Genomic DNA, 16,590 nt, shown 5'->3' with positions numbered 1-16,590 from the left:
CATGATCAATTTTATTGTGCAGGTGTAACACACTACAATAATGCTTGGCAAGGTTACACCATACGTGGGTTACAGTGTTATCATATTACTAGATCAGTATTAGGAGGGAATAATATCGGATGGTATGAACAGCTACACATAAAAAATTCAAGTGGCTCTTGTATTACCATGAGGCTACGTGCACCATTGGAGCACAAAAGGGGATCCGAAACATGTACATTTAAGCTAAACCATCTATCTGACATACAACAAATGTGACTCTGTTCAAATCCATCGATGACGTGTTTAGATTCTATTATGAAACAACTGTCAACCTATGTGAGTATGAGACTAGCAAAAATGAACCTAGATAGACATAATAAAGGCAGTAAGCATTGACTGAGGAATTTTTTTTCTCACCCATCTCTTTTAATCATGGTTGAAGGTGACAAATAAATAGATTGATTCTTTACTAAAATGATTAGAAGTCAATCACTTTTTTAATCGTTTCTTGACCATGTAGTCTACATGAAAGTATATATTTCAATTGCATGCATACAATGGTATCTTGACTAACTGGACAATTGTGTTTTATATTATACACATAAATAGCAAAATGATGATACATCATACCTTTGCAACGGCTCATAATATATTTTTTACAACTAGATGCATCAATGTCAAAAAATCACAACCATTTATAAAAGCACTCATGTGCACTTTATGTACCCAAAAAATCTCAGTAATTATTTTGTCTACCGTGGCCTATTGGCTGGGATAAGTATATACTTATTCTAAATTGCACTCGTTCTAACCTGCACTGCGTGTGCCAAATCTCAGTAGGTTGGCTGGTCAATGGTTTTGATCCATTGAGCTATGGATTTTTTAATTATCTCTCTCTCTCTATATATATATGATATACTATCCGATTCTAATCAATATTAGCAAAATCACATTAATTTATTCTCAGGTTGTGTGTTCCTTTTAAGCAATTCCACTTTGTAGGTTAAGTTCTCCGTGGTCGGATTGCGGCTGAATGATAAATTTTATTTTTGCCACCAACTTGAAAGTTGGAAGCCCGATGAAAGAGAATATACCTGTACTTCATCGTTTGCTTGTTTTAACCTTTCTTTTCCATACTCGTTTTGTTTCAGTAAAGGAAGAGGGTCTAGAATATTGACTCTTGCAGGTCTATATTTGATAACTAGTTTCAGGGATTTTTTTTTTCTTTTTCTTACAAATTTACTCCAAAAATGGAACTGTTATAGAATAGCAGGGGCACCGTCCCTGTCCATTTCAAAATCTCATAAAACAATTAGCTGGAAGGGTGGGTTTTATTGGCTGCTTGTTGCTGACGCATAAATTTGTATTATCAAGCTCAATAGCTCAAAGACACCAACAAAGATGAATTATGTCACGTTGAAACTGGTCTCTGAAGAGTGATAGGTGCTGCATACGGGAGGTATCCTCTACCCTAGTCCCAAGCCACAAAAGTTCATTCCTTTGGAGAACTATGTGTGCTTGCACTCCAACGGTGATGACAGGCATCCAATGGACTACAGGTTATGGCAGAATATTGGTTAGTGCCTTCAGTGTTCCGCGGTTTTCTTCCATCCCCAAAGTATTGTGAATTGCTGAAGGACATGTTAGTTGAAGTGGATGCGGTACTTATCTTCCATGTCTACAGGGAAGATCTCGCCTTTCCATTGGCTGTGCCAGTTAATGATTTACAACATAAACTTGGATGGAAAGGTTCGGGTTCATCAAGATCAAGGCTCGGGATCTCTGTAATCTCTTCTGGTCTGGCACATCAACAACTAAAGATGTAGCCTGGGTTTGGAGAATTGGTGGACATCCGAGAGTTGCATTATTTCTGTGAAAAATAACAGGGCATCACCTTCCGTGCATGCGGTAATATATATTGCATCGTGAAGATGTTCATATCCTCCCCACCGTGATTGTTGCCCGGGAATTGATGGGACTATTAGCCACGTTCTCCTGGAGTGCCTGGGAGATGCCCGGATGTGGAGGATAATGGCTCAGATAACCAAATATGAGCTAAACCATGTGGTGGACCAGTATGATATCTCTTACTCAAGCCCTGGCTATTGAAGAAGGCTAGCCTGGGGCCATGGAGTTCATGCCATCGCGGGCTTGAGGAAGCTGACAACTTGGTCATAGTGTTAGATATTTCGACGGCCTGATGGGAGGTCACCACTTTCAAGCCTAAACTAAGAACTCATTTTGTTGTCTTGCCAATGTGAACTGGTAATCCCATTGCAGGTTGTCCGTGCATATCAGGAGTCGATGTCTTTGTGGGTCAAATCTAGTTGTACCGTGTCCATATTTGGCTATAGTTTGGGTTTAGGCGCTGTACTCGCACCTATTTGAGTCCTATTTGTCTTGACCCAACTGACTTCCATCTCTCACAATCAGTGTTTGTGGCTTATGGAGTCGCTTCTTTTGTTTTATTTTTCACAATCATTTACCAACATATAATCAAAAAGTCTCTGAACCCCATATCGCATGACTGGTCTCAAATCCTAAAACTATGTATGTTGCTTCAGTTCCGTAGAGAGTTAGCCTTTCTGTGTTTGTGCTCCACTTTCTGGGAACCTTCTCATCCATTTACACTATGTATGTGAGTCTCCTAGAAATTCCGGCCCATCATTAAAAAGTAGGAAGAAAGAAATAAAAACTAGGAAAAACGTTGCATGGATGCACATGTGCACAGATGGTATCCGTGGAAGACTGTAATCATAATATAACGGGAAGAAAATGATCAGCTTTTGAAATCTCCTAATTTATAGAATTTTGCCTTGTCATTTCTTGGATAACTTGCAAGATTTTATCATACAGAATATAAATCTATATGATTCACGATTCGACCCTTTAGAATAGCTGATGTACCATCTCGGAAACTCACCAATAACGCAATCTTTTCAGTTGAGTTTGACAATTTTATTAATAATGGTGGATAAGTATGCCCCCTGATAGAAGGGGGCTATTCCAGAAAAAATGAAAGTTCTCTTATGGCTCGCTTTGCGCAACAAGCTGTATACTGGAAAAGTTCTGGATAAGACAAACTGGTATATCAGTTCTGGATGCGTTTTGTATGGAGTAAGGATTAAAACTATCAATCATCTACTAATTAAGTATTCTTTCTCTCACAACATTTGGATAGCTCTAAAAGCTCAACTGAAGATCACGATTCAACCTCCCAACTTGCTTGATGCTGGGACTAGTTGGAGAAAATCTTCTTTTGACCCTTCCATCAGGAAAGCTACCTACTGACTAGCTTCTTACAGCCTTATTTTGGAGAATTTGAAAGGAGAAAAATAGAAGATTATTTCTTAGAAAGACATACTCTATCTACTCAATAGTCAATACTCCAAAAAATTTTGTATACATTTAAATCTTGAGAAAGTCTCTACTTTGAGATTCCGTCGATGGTCATGTGAAGGTTTGAAACAATCTATCTTTGGTTGGAGCCGTCTCTTCATGTTAAATCCAAGATTATGATCTGTATCTCATCCCACATCTATGTTGCTGCTTGGTCTTCTTCTTATCCTTTGTTCACTTCAAATTTCAGCTAGAACTTAAATGTAAGCACTTAACTTTTTCTTTTTTTTGATCTTCTAGCATCTTTAATGATGGCTGGACGCCAGGACTCTTTTTTTTTTTTGATCTTCTGTAACTTGGACTTTCTTTCACTTTTTCCTTCTATACACTTTTCGTAATCATTCTGTTCAATAAAAACAGCTTTTCATCGAAAGAAGATTCATGAGATTTGTCATTAAATACTGGATTGATTGATTATGAAATTGCTAAACTAGTATCAGCAACTTTGATCCTGTCAAACCATTAATTAGCTGTTTTACGAAAAAAAAAAAAGCTGTCAAAGATGAAAACGAAACTATAGAAGAACCAAAGGTCCCTATTCCCTCCCTGGTGCAAAAACACAGAGAAAAAGAAAAGGTCACCTGCCGTATGATCATTTCTTTGACTTGAATAAACATGGGGTATTTGATTGAAATAATTAAAATATGAAATGAGGATCGAAATGGATAATTTTCATTCTAACTATTTGATTAGGGGGAGTCTCATTCTGATTTTTATTTCAGAGAAAAATGAGAATGATTCATTCCTTAAGTAATCGAATCCGGACTCATTCTAACGGAGTCAAAATTTTATTTTCGTGAAATGAGATTAAAAAAAATAATAGTGATGATCATCTCCGACATTGGTCGGCTCGAGCACGGTGCCTCCCTCATCATCCAAACCGACTTCTCTACCTCCCTCGCCGACCTCATCGTCAAGAACCATGACCGCCTCAAGAAGCCTTCTCGCAAGAAGACCCCTTCCTCCTTCCTTAGGGCTCCGGCCACCATCGCCGGCGACGATCCCAGCCCTCTTTCCGTAGTTCATAGATCTAAGGCTAGCTGCGATGGAGTCTTGAAAGAAGCCCGACGGAAATATGGGAATGGGGAGCAACATCAGTGGCGGCCCCGGCATCGTGCTGGAGCTTGATAACGAGCCACTGCACGGCTTTGCTCATCTGTGGTGGTGGAGGTCGAGGTGGGAAGAGGAAAAGAAGGAGGAATTAGCGATGGTGGAGAGTTTGATGAGCTTGGCGGAGATAGAACGGACGAAGTCGAAGGGGTCATCGGAGGCCTAAGAGGCGGCGGCAGTGAATTGGGAGGAGAAGGCAAGCCCGATACACGACAACACTGCCGCCTCCATCGATCGATAGATCGAGCGAGGATTTTGACAACCGGAGGAGGAGGAAGAGAAGAGGAAGGAGACGTCGAAGAAAATAAGAGTGGAAAGATGGCGGACGCAGCGTCGGGGGAGGGGAGGGATCGCGAGGTGCGAGCGGCAAGGCCAAGGCCGTAAGGGTGGGTGGGATGTTGGTTCCGGACTGATTTTTTTATTAATTTTATAAAATAATATTTTCATGATAAAATAATATTTGCTATCTATATTTTTTTAATGATAATTTTTTTAAAAAAATTAAATATATTATTATTATATTTAATTTTTATTTAATATTAATTTTTAAAATAATTAATTTTTTAAAATTTTAATTAAGAATAAAAATAAAAATTTAAGTTGACTTCGATTCCTATCTGTATGAACCAAACAATAATAATAGGAATCATCTATTCTGATTCTGATTTTGATTCTGATCACAAATCAAATACTTCAGATGATTTGGTCATCCGATTTCGATTTTAATATATTTTTATTTTAATTTTATTTTTTATTTTAATTTCGATTTCAATTTTAATTGCAAACCAAATACTTTCACAGTGCCTTCTTAAAATAGACTTCCCTGATAGAACTTTATCCATACATTATTCCTGATAGAACTATAACTATACATTAATGACTCGGTTGCGCCCGCTACGCATGTCGAAAAGCAGATGACTTTCCTTGCTCCTCCATTGCGTCAAACAACCGTGAACCGCGTTTAAGCTCTATCTAATGCGTGCTCCCAGTCATATTTTGGCTTTCAATTCCTCCTCCTCTCCGGCTGTACGTCCTCTACATTCAAAAACTTCATATTTTGGCTTTCAATTCCTCCTGCTCTCCGGCTGTACGTCCTCTACATTCAAAAACCAGTACTAATGGAGCCCTTACCGGCAAAAGTCACATGATTCCCATTGAACTTCAGATGATATTTACAGGCCTCGTGATGGGCCTGTCATTTATTTGTGTTTTGTCCGCTTGGTCCCACAAAGCCACAAAAACCTTGGGTAATTTATCCCATCTCGGACTCATTTTAGTCCCTGCTTGGGAGAATCTTGCTAGATCTGCGGGATCCAACGGGATAGCTGAAGAGAGAAGGAGATGAGAGAGAGAGAGAGAGTGCGTGTCTGTGTGAAGGAAAAAAAAAAAATCTCGCAAATTGCATCCTTACAAGCAAAAGTCACATGATTCCCACTGGCCTTCGGAAGATGTCGACAAGCATAGTATGGGGCCTGACATTCATTCAAGTGTTGCCCTTTTGATCCGACAAAGCCACAAAAACATCAGGGGAAAGTTATCGCCTCTCCAGTGCTGGTCAGTCGCGCCGTCTCTGAACTCATTCAAGGACCTCTGAGAGTATACTATCGGATTTAGCGAGATCCTGCAGGATGGCCGAAGAGAGAAGGAAAGGAGAGAGAGTGAAAAGGAGAGGGAAGGCACTCCAGGGAGGCTGCAGATCCCGATCTCGGTTGGAAGAAAAAGGGAAAAGACCACTCTTTTTTCTTGCTGCAGGCTTAAGCACTACAACCCCGTAGATCTCTCTCCCCCATTCGGTAACATGGTTGTTCCTTCCAACTCGTTTTTTTCTCCGACGCATCCCACCGGATCACACCGAATTAATCCAAAACAGGCGTAAGTGACATAAATTTCCCTTACGACACCGCTGCAGTGGGTCGATTCTAGCTCAGGGGCTCGATAAGGTCCCAACTCTAATTTTATCTCCTAAAGAAATGTCTCGTGGATTAAGTATCTTTCGCTACAACCGTTTGATAGTCAAGAAGTGCATCCAGCGTAGACCTGCAGAAGATCAATGAATGACCGGAAATAAGCATTATCCAGTCCTGGCCTGGTTAGGATGTAGGTTACACAATCCGTACCAGAATTTGGTCCACATGGGTCCAATCTGATGAATATTGATCGATGCATATTTCAAACAAGTGTAGCAGGGGGCGGGTTTAGTTTTCATATCCTAAAATCAGGCAAAAAAAGCAATGCTATGCTAAGCTTCTGGTCGTCTGCTGATGCAGCCTGACTATGTGGACAAAGGTGGTAAGAGCCAAATATAAATTTCCTGGTTCATGGGATTTTTATAAGATGCCTAAAGGGTGTTCAATTATCTGGAGTATATGACCCAGTGCTGGCACCACTCGATTTGAATTCATTTGTAGTGTGGCATCCGGCATTTTTACAGACCCGTGGATTCCTAATTTATACCTTTATATGCTTGGCCTACTTTCTTAAACATTAGCATGGATATTCAGCAGATGCAGGTGTCTGACTTCATTACTGTTGAGAAAGGGGCTCACTGTTTTACCCAGCAGTGTTGGTGCAATTAAAAGCCTCAACTGCAGCGAATTTCATACCTCCTTTACCAGCATTAATGGATGTTGCTGTGATCATGGATCAAGAGGTCAGATAATTTGGATGATTCGCTTATATCTTCGCATCCATATACATGAGATATTAGGAGGTGTTCCTAAAAGACGGTGCCAATATTGCGGTCATGAATCAAGAGATCAGATAGCTCGGATGGTTGGCTTATATCTCCGTCCCGTATACTTGAATTATTAGCCATTTTGGCCTCTAGCGCTGTCGCACGGAGCCTCACAGTTTTATCCTTTAAAAAATATCTCGTGAAGGAAAAAGATTCCAATTCATATAAATCATACTTTTTTTTGACTCATAACAGATGTGAGACTAAAAAAATTTTCTCTATACCACAACAGATATAATGTCCCATGCCAAGGTAAAGAAAAAGATAGCAGGCCTAATGGCTTGTACTGCTTGGCTGATGTGGTAATCTAGAAATGAGCGACTCTTTGAAGATTTTAATTCCTCTCCAATCGAGAGAAGCGGATGGTGGATGAGGATAATGGTAACAAAGGTAATGAGTAAAAGAAAGAATAAAGCGGAGAAAGAAGAAGTAGCTGCTCTTCTGTCAGCACTAGATATCTATGCCACACATTCATCATTGTCCACCTGTTATCATCTGCTAGCTTTGGAATAATTGTCAGAGAGCCGAAGACTAAGTTGGAAAAGAGAGAGCGAGAGGCAAAAGGCAAAGATCAGATTTTTTGAGATTTTCATCATTGATTGATTTTGAAAATAAGTAATTAGTACATATTTGTTTTGTTGGGTATAAAATATCCTCAACCGAAGTTCTCAGTGGGATTGATCCTGGCGGGCTCCGTCGCCTACTTCAACTGCTGGTAAGCTCCGCCCGGACTCCTACGGGAGCCGGGCTTCGTCGCCAACTTCAACTGTTGATAAACCCCGTCCGGACTCCTACGGGAGCTGGACTTCGCACCTGACTTTAATTGCAGGAAGACTCCGCCCGGACTCCTACGGGAGCCGGACTTCGTCGCCAACTCCAACCGCAAGGAAGACTCCGCCCGGACTCCTACGGGAGCCGGGCTCCGTCCACGACTCCAACCGCAAGGAGGACTCCGCCCGGACTCCTACGGGAGCCGGGCTCCGTCCACGACTCCAACCGCAAGGAGGACTCTGCCTGGACTCCTACGGGAGTCGGACTCCGTCCACGACTCCAACCGCAAGGAAGACTCCGCCCGGACTCCTACGGGAGCCGGGCTCCGTCCACGACTCCAACCGCAAGAAGGACTCCGCCTGGACTCCTACGGGAGTCGGGCTCCGTCCACGACTCCAACCGCAAGGAAGACTCCGTCCGGACTCCTACGGGAGCCGGGCTCCGTCCACGACTCCAACCGCAAGGAGGACTCCGCCTGGACTCCTACGGGAGCTGGGCTCCGTCCATGACTCCAACCGCAAGGAAGACTCCGTCCGGACTCCTACGGGAGTCGGGCTCCGTCCACGACTCCAACCGCAAGGAGGACTCCGCCCGGACTCCTACGGGAGCCGGGCTCCGTCCACGACTCCAACCGCAAGGAGGACTCCGCCCGGACTCCTACGGGAGCCGGGCTTCGTCGCCAACTTCAACTGTTGATAAACCCCGTCCGGACTCCTACGGGAGCCGGACTTCGCACCTAACTTTAATTGTAGGAAGACTCCGCCCGGACTCCTACGGGAGCCGGGCTTCGTCGCCAACTCCAACCGCAAGGAAGACTCCGCCCGGACTCCTACGGGAGCTGGGCTTCGTCGCCAACTCCAACCGCAAGGAGGACTCCGCCCGGACTCCTACGGGAGCCGGGCTCCGTCACCAACTTCAACTGATGGTAAGCTCCGCCCGGACTCCTACGGAAGTCGGACTCCGTCGCCAACTTCAACTGCTGGTAAGCTCCGTCCGAACTCCTACGGAAGCCGGGCTTCGTCGCCAACTCCAACCGCAAGGAGGACTCTGCCCGGACTCCTACGGGAGCCGGGCTCCGTCACCAACTTCAACCGCTGGTAAGCTCCGTCCGGACTCCTACGGAAGCCGGGCTCCGTTGCCAACTTCAACTGCTGGTAAGCTCTGTCCGGACTCCCATGGGAGCCGGGCCCTGCCCCCGGCTGTGACTGAAGGAAGACTTCATCCGAACCCCTGCGAAAGCTGGATTCCGAGCTTCTCTTGGATAGACGGCTAACCACCTCTCTCTGCCAGACACTCCAACCGGACTTCAGCCGGCCGACCTTCGCCCCCTGGCGCGCTGTAGTAACAGCCGCGATTCTGCTCCATTCCCTGCGGCAGATTCCACCCGGCTCCATCACTCCACGATCCTGCTCCACCTCCTGTGACGGATTCCATGCGGCTCCATCACTCCTTGGCAGGCCGTAATAATGGCACGGTCCTGCTCCACTTCCTGCGACGAATACCGCGCGATTCTCCTATCCTCTGGCAAGTCGCGACAACGGATTCCGCTCCGCTTCTCGTGGCAGACTCCATGTGGCACACCCCGGTAATAGCCACGGATCCACCCCACTACTAGCCGCAACAAACTTTTTCTGACCATGGGCGGCCCACTATCAGACGGTTACAGGCGTCACCATCAGTTTGTTGCCCCCTCTGCCTATAAAAGGGGGAACCCCAGATACGTTATTCCATAAGCTCTGGTTTTACCTAGAAACTCTGCTAAAATTTTCGTTCGAGCACTCCATTCTTGTTGAGGCAGAGAACTGACTTGAGCGTCGGAGGATCTTGCCGGAGCAACCCCACCTCCGGTTTAGACTTCTTTTGCAGGTCCCGACGGCGACTGCGACTCCCTCGACTCCAGCTTCTCCGACGCAAGCAGATTTTCGCACCAACAGGATTGGCGCTAAAGAAAGGGTCTGTGTCTTCGCAGTACCCTTGTTCTTGAAGGAGCGCTCAACGGGACCGCCCCCGGGCATCTCTTTCGGCGTCCCCTCCCCCCTCCTTTCTCCATTTGGTCCTTGCTCGATGCCTCCCCGCAAGGCATCCATGCGACGATCCACGACCTCCGCGGCTAGATCTCAGGCTCCGACCTCCCCTCCTGTTTCTCAACCTCCTCCCCCTCCTCCGGCGATGGCGGTCGGCACGGAGCAGTTTGATCTGCTAGCACAGCAGGTCAGGGGCCTCACAGAAGCTGTGCAGGCTATGCAGCAGCAGCAGCAGCCGCAGGCATCAGTGCGCCTGGAAAGGGTATCGCCGGAACACCAGAATCCGACGGCGGGGCGGGCCACTTGGGCCAGCCACCCCGTCCTTCCTGGGAAAGCGAATCCGAGGGTGGAGAGCCCTCAATCGGACCACGACTCCACCCCTGGAAGATCCCTGCCCCCATTCTGCCAGAGGACCCTCGAGACTCGAAGTCGAGAGAATTTCCTAGATCGGAGACTCCAAGAGATGAACCGGTGGATCGAAGAACTCCGCCATGCTCCCCCCGCTTATGGTGAGGATATTTGCACTGACCCTCCCTTCTCTCAAATGATCATGCAGGAACCGATCCCGCCAAACTTCAAGCTCCTCCAGTTCGAAAGTTACGATGGGACTTCGGACCCGGTTGATCATCTGGAAGCCTTCCGGACGATGATGCTGCTTCACGGCGCTCCCGACGCCATTCTATGCCGAGCCTTCCCATCCACCATGAAGGAAGCGGCGAGAAATTGGTACTCGGCTCTGAAGCCAGGTACCATCTTTTTCTTCGATCAAATGAGCCACCAATTCGTAGCCCATTTTGTCAGCAGCCGACGCCCCCGGAAGGGTTTGGAGTCCCTCATCAATATCAAGCAGAGGGAAGGAGAGTCCATTCGGGCCTACATCAACCGTTTCAACGTCGCGGTACTGGAGGTCCAAAATTTGGACCAATCAGTCGCAATGGCCACTCTGAAGGGCGGCCTTCAGAAGAATGATCTTTTGTTCTCTGGAGAAGAAGTACCCCAGGAATTTTGCTGATTTGTTGGCTCGGACTGAATGATACGTCCGAGCGAAAGAAGCCTTCAAAATGAAGGATGAGGAGACCGCGAGAGAGCGGCAGGCGGGAGACTCGAGTAAGCCCGCAGTCGAAAAAAGGTCGAGAGAAGCTCAGCCGCATTCTCGATCCCCTCCTGGGCACAAGCGTGCCCATACTCCACCCCGGGTGCGCAGGCAGAGGAGTCCGGATCGTGGGGTTCGGCGGGGTTCTCCATCGGGAAGGTTCTGCAACTACGCCCCCCTCAATGCCTCGAAGACCCAGGTACTGATGGAGGTCAGGGAGCAGCTCCCTAGGCCGGAGAGGATGCGCACACACCCCGGGAAGCGCAACCCCAACAAGTTCTGCCTCTACCACCGTGACCACGGCCACGACACGGAGGAATGCATCCAGCTCAGAGACGAGATCGAGGAGCTCATCCGGTGAGGTCGACTCGACAGGTTCATCCGACGCCGGCCTGAGGGTAGAGGAGATCGGCCAAGGGCCCTGCCGCAACCTGAACCGCCAAGAAGGGAGGAGCAGCCCGGAGATCGGCCTCCCATCGGGACCATCGACTCCATCGCCGGAGGGCCTCAAGGAGGAGCAGACCTTCCACAACCATGGGACTCGAAAAATCTGTAAATGTATCGCTTATGATTTCACCTTGAATCTAAATTCCTTTCGACTTGACATACTCTTCCCATTTGGCATGGATTTGTCACGACTGGGTATAATCCCTTCGAACACTTAAAACAAAGCCATGTCAGGAACAGGAGGAGAACCTCGTCCTGATATGAGCAAAGTCAAAGGCCCGGTTCTTTTAGACCAGATGGGGGGAGAGGCCTTACAACGCCCTAATGTACCCCCAAAGCCATGTCAGGAACAGGAGGAGAACCTCGTCCTGGTATGAGCAAAGTCAAAGGCCCGATTCTTTTAGACCGGATGGGGGGAGAGGCCTTACAACGTCCTAATGTGGCCCCACAGCCATGTCAGGAACAGGAGGAGAACCTCGTCCTGACATGAGCAAAGTCAAAGGCCCGGTTCTTTTAGACCGGATGGGGAGAGAGGCCTTACAACGCCCTAATGCGCTCCCACGACCATGTCAGGAACAGGAGGAGAACCTCATCCTGGCATGAGCAAAATTAAAGATCTGATTCTTTTAGATCGGATGGGGGGAGAGGCCTTACAACGCCCTAATGTGCCCCCACAGCCACGTCAGGAACAGGAGGAGAATCTCGTCCTGACATGAGCAAAGTCGAAGGCCCTGTTCCTTTAGATCGGATGGGGAGAGAGACCCTTGCAATGGCCCTTATGTATCCCGTGGCCCCGTTGGAAACGGGAGAAGAACCTCATCCTGACGGTGATGAAATCCGGCCGCCCGACAAGTTCGGATGAAGGAAAAAGGCCCCTCGACAGCACCTTCACACTCCTACGCAACCCCGCAAAAAGCGAGGGGAGGGCCCTCACTCTGAAAAGGGGAAAGAAATTAAAGAGGAAGAGCGACGAGCTACGTAGGAAACAAATGAAGGACGAACCACACCAAAGACCTAAGGAACCTCGTCTCAACAAAGATGGGGAGTTCCTACCAAACATCTCCGGCCTCTAAGAAGGCTCTCGACACAGGTCAAGAAGACGGCGACGTCTCCGAAGTAATGTGGAGTTTGGACCACCAAGCTCGGGCCTGTGGCCATGAACGATGGAGAAAGCAAACCAACGCATCGACGACTGGGCACCTCCCAACGACGTCAACGTCAGACAAGCCGAACGACAAGAGAAGTTCGACGGATGATAATTTAATACAACGTGCAGACGAGGTAACACAAAATTTTCTTTTCATTCCATTTGCGAAATGTACACTACAAAGCTCGGAAAACCAAAGAAAGAAAAGCAAAATGACAAAAGCGGGATGAAACAACAAAGGAGAAAATGTATACATGAAAAGACAGAAGGACAGAAAGAGCCCTAGGGAAGCTCTGCTCCTTTCGACCTAGAATTATTCACTCCACCCCTCATCCAGGACTGCCTTAGATTCTCAATCTCTTCTTCTAGCTCTCTCCTTTTCAGCAGCGCATCCTGGAACGCCCGACGAAGTCACTGGCTCTCGATCTCCGCCTCTCGATGCCTTTTTCTCAGGACCTCAGATTCTGCCTCTGCGTCCGTGACGGCCTGCTGCTCGTATGCCAGCTAGATCTTCAATTACTGCAGCTCAACCGTCCTTTCCCCAAGGGCGACAGAAAGCACTTCGACGGTTCCTCTCAGGAACTGGAGTTCATTGAAATCTCAGGCAGAAGCCAGCTGAGCCCTGTCAGCCAGCTGCCTCTGAAGACGGGCGACTTCGTCGGTCACCGCCCTGAGTCTCCCTTTATATTTTTCTACCTGCCTGCGCCAACAGGTCCAATGCACGTCGTAGCTCACCTCGGCATCCTGAAGCTACTGCTGAAGGTCGGAGACCCTCTTCGACCACTCCCGGTCACCGTCGGCCCGAGCCAAGGGTCGGGACAAACTTCCTCCCAGCTGGCTGATCTTCTCCATCGCAGCCGACAGTTCCACCCTGAGAGCGCTAATCTTGGCAGCTTGAGCCCAAATTCGACTGCTGGCGCTCTTCTTGCATTCCTCAAGCTCCTTCGCAAAGTTTGCCTTCCTCCGGCTGTACTCTATGATCCCCTTCACGTGGAGATTCCGAAAGCGGGTGGCCTCCGCGGTGGCTTCAGAATGATCCTCTCTTAATCTGCGAAGCTCGCCTTCCATCTTCCTTGTCTTTTTCGTCAAGTGAAGGACTTCCTTCTCCAGCCGCTGGATCGTCGACTTCAGCGGAATCTCCAGGGGCAGGGGAAGTGCCTCTACAGGACACTGCCATCGAAAGGCAAAAGTGTCAAGACACGACCCATCACAGAAAGAAAAGCAGAGAAAAGAAAGGGAGGAGGGAGAAGCCACCCACGACAAAAAATTCAACTTTATTGATTGGATGATTCTTGAAGACAAAAAGAAAAAGAAAAATTATGGTAAAATGAAAATACAAGGTCGGAGGTCTCAGACCTCTGGGGCAGGGGTTGGAGAGCTTGACGTCCCTGGAGGGGGGCTGCGGCAGCAGTGGCAGTGGGCGAGGGACCGGCCTTGTCTTCAGACTCCTCACCTAGGAAGCTGAGGTCGAGCTCCAGAAATTTTTCTGGTCACCTTCTCCTGGCAGAGCTCAAACCCCTTGATGAACGCCTCCTGGCCGAATTGGACATTCAAGTCCCTCATCTCCGTGGAGGTCTTGAATTCCTCTACCGCAAGGACCCTGGCCTCCGAGACCAGGACTGAAATCTACTCAGCCAAGTTGGCGACCTCGGCCTCCGCCTTTCTCACCGTCTCCTCCAAGGTCTGCTTCTCCTCCTCCCGGGCTTGTTTCTCTCTTTCCAGGGCCTCTTGGAGGGTGACTACTTCGGCCGTCTTTTCTTTAAGACGGGCGACCTCGGCCCGACAGTGCTCCTCCACCTGGACGGCGTCCCTCCTCGCCCGATTCATCGCCTCGATGTTGGTGAGGAGCTGGTGCCCAATCTGCAAGGGCGACAAGGAGATCAGAACAAGGATCGAATAGCCGGTTAAATGGGGATTTGTTTACCTCGAAGAAGGATCCTAGGGAGTCTCAGACCCGCTGCTCAAGGTCGGCACGGTCGATCCTCTCGACGACTCGGGCAGGATGCAGCCGTCGATCAACCGCCTGATCAAGCCCCTGTCATTGAAGAGATTCTCCGGCTCCTCTTCGAAACAGAGGGACTCGTCAGCGGTGGCTTGGCGACTGCTCACCCTGCGGGCCACCGACTTCCTTCTCTTCTCCCTCTCCACTACTAGCGCCTCCACGGGGCGGACCCCCGAAACGGGAGCCCCAGTCGGTGGACTCCTCGAAGAGGCCCGGGGGCCGTGGGTTCGACGTCCGAGGGAATGTCAATCGCTGGAGCCGTCTAGGCGGGCGCGGCCAAGCTCCATTCTTGTTGAGGCAGAGAACTGACTTGAGCGTCGGAGGGTCTTGCCGGAGCAACCCCACCTCCGGTTTAGACTTCTTTTGCCGGTGCCGATGGCGACCGCGACTCCCTCGACTCCAGCTTCTCCGACGCAAGTGGATTTTTGTACCAACAGGATTGGCGCTAGAAGGAGGGGCGGCTGTGTCTTCGCAGTACCCTTGTTCTTAAAGGAGCGCTCAACGGAACCGCCTCTGGTCATCTTCTCCGACATCCGCTCCTCCTTCCCCAACTGGATCCTCGCCCGATGACTTCTCGCGAAGCGCCCACACGACGACCTACGGCCTCCGCGGCCAGATCTCAGGCTCCGACCTCGCCTCTGATTTCTCAGGCCCCACATCCTCCGGCAATGGTCGCCGGCATGGAGTGGTCGGACAATCGGCCTCCGACGGATTTCGCCAACATCATCTCGAGAGGATCCCGACAGGAAGCAACCAACGTACTGGCTGTACCCCCAAGCGACAAAAGATTGAGAAGCCCATAACCTTTACTGAAGAAGATGCTCAGGGAGTTCAATTCCCTCATAACGACGCGGTTGTAGTTTCCTTGAATATAGTAAATTACGACGTCCGCTGCATTCTCGTCGACAATAAATGTTCGACCGACATTTTATTCTACGATGTCTTTTCAAGAATGTCTATCCTTGACGGCCATTTGAGGCCGATTAGCTCCCTCTAGTAGGGTTTACCGGCGATGCTGTTCCGGTGGAGGGAATGATAACTTTGACTGTGGCCGCAGGTCGATATCCAAGGCAATCCAGGGCTCTGGTGAATTTCCTGATGGTGAAGGTGCCGTCAGCCTACAACGCAATCCTCGATCGATCTGGCCTCAATGCTCTCCGAGCCATCGTGTCAACCTACCATTTGAAGTTGAAATTTTCCACCAACCAGGGGATCGAAGAGATCCGAGGAGACCAAGCCCTGGCCAGACACTGCTACACATAGCCTTACAAAGAAGCGACCAATTCAACCCCTGTCCAGTTGATGGGCTGGATGCTCGCGATGACCTCACTGAAGAGAGGGGCGGCCCAATCGAAGATCTGGTACCGATCTCTCTGAACGACGGAAACGCAGAGCATGTGGCGATGATCGGCTCCAACCTGGGGGAGGAGGTGCGGACGCGTCTCATCGATTTTTTACGAAAGAATGCGGACGCTTTCGCTTGGGTTCCAGCAGACATGCCGGGGATTGACACGAAAGTCATGGAGCACCATTTGGCCGTCGATCCAAAGCATTGACCGACGAAAAAAAAAATTTCGAGGTCATGCACCAGAGAGGCAGAAGGCAATAGCCGAGGAAGTGGACAAACTCCTTAAGGTCAGATTCATTAGGGAAGTCAATTATCTTGATTGGATTTCCAACGTTGTCCTAGTCAAAAAGCAAACGACAAGTGGAGGATGTGCATAGACTTCAAAAAGCTGAATAAGGCCTGCTCAAAGGACAGCTACCTCCTTTCCGGAATCGATCAACTGGTGGACGCGACCTCGGGCCATGAGCTCCTCACCTTCATGGATGCATTCTCTGGCTATAATCAAATCAGGATGGCACCGAAAGATGAAGAAA

This window comes from Elaeis guineensis, chromosome 3 (assembly GCF_000442705.2).
Source record: "Elaeis guineensis isolate ETL-2024a chromosome 3, EG11, whole genome shotgun sequence".
In the NCBI taxonomy this organism is placed as follows: Eukaryota; Viridiplantae; Streptophyta; class Magnoliopsida; order Arecales; family Arecaceae; genus Elaeis; species Elaeis guineensis.
This window is presented reverse-complemented; position numbering follows the sequence as displayed.